Raw genomic sequence first — 1,058 nt, 5'->3', positions numbered from 1 at the left:
TATGCTCGAAACTCTGGCTGTTTGTTTGCGATTTCCTTTGTTTGTTTGGAGATGTCTTGGGGACGAGCTGTGTTTAGGTCATCAGCGTTATCTCTTATCTCCTTCGCTTCCTTTTATTATTGTCTCTCCTTTCCTTTGTTGCGGGTTTAATCGTCGTGTTTTTAAGCGAAGCATTACTTGTTTGTTTATTTTCTCTGTGGTTACTTGGCAGAGTTGGTATCACTTTTATGTTTATTTTCTTATATTATTATACTTATTGATTTTGCTTCCGTCGTTGTGAATGTTTAGTTGTTATACCTCGTGGCACTGCAAATAAACCACGAGTTTGCCATTCACTGTGTAGCACCCGTTTGATATTTCCTTGATTCACTTCAAATCGAATATTGTACAAGAGACGGAAATAGCATTACAGAGCAGGTGGAACCATAGAACTTACCCCTTTCCCCCCAAAAAAATCCTTTGTGTCTGAAAAACGGAAAAAATAAAATTGTATATCGTATGAAAACCGGCGCACCTGCTGGTAATGAGTACCTGGTGGCTGCCACGGTGGCTGCGTTCGTTCGCTTACATTTTCGTTCCTCGGAGTCGTTGAGTTGTTCGTCTGAGTAATGGTTTCGTTTCAAAATGGCAACAGTTTTCATTCTCTGTCTTTACAGTATGTTCATTGTGGTAACATTTGCGTTATCTAACTATTTGTTCACTGTAGGAACGCTTCTGATCTCTCTCCAACAGTGTCGTGTGTGATTTGAATATTGATAACTACGCTGCTCTTTAGAAAACGTGCAACTGTATTTATTTTTAGAACTTGAAAAATATGTAATCTAACAGCTCAGGGGTAGCAGAAGTATTCGTGTCGGTTCATGTACTCAGCGACCACAAGTACCTTTATTCTATAATGTTACGGCCGCTTCACCTTCACCTCACGACCGCGCTAAGTCCTTCAGCTTTCATGTCCGTAATCGCGTTGCCTTGGTAACGTCGCCAAGTACCCCGAGGGCATGTCAGCGCCGCCCTCCTGAAGCCGCTTTAAGAGTACCTGCGAGATGTCACCGCCAATT

This window comes from Penaeus monodon, chromosome 29 (genome assembly GCF_015228065.2).
Source record: "Penaeus monodon isolate SGIC_2016 chromosome 29, NSTDA_Pmon_1, whole genome shotgun sequence".
NCBI lineage: Eukaryota > Metazoa > Arthropoda > Malacostraca > Decapoda > Penaeidae > Penaeus > Penaeus monodon.
This window is presented reverse-complemented; position numbering follows the sequence as displayed.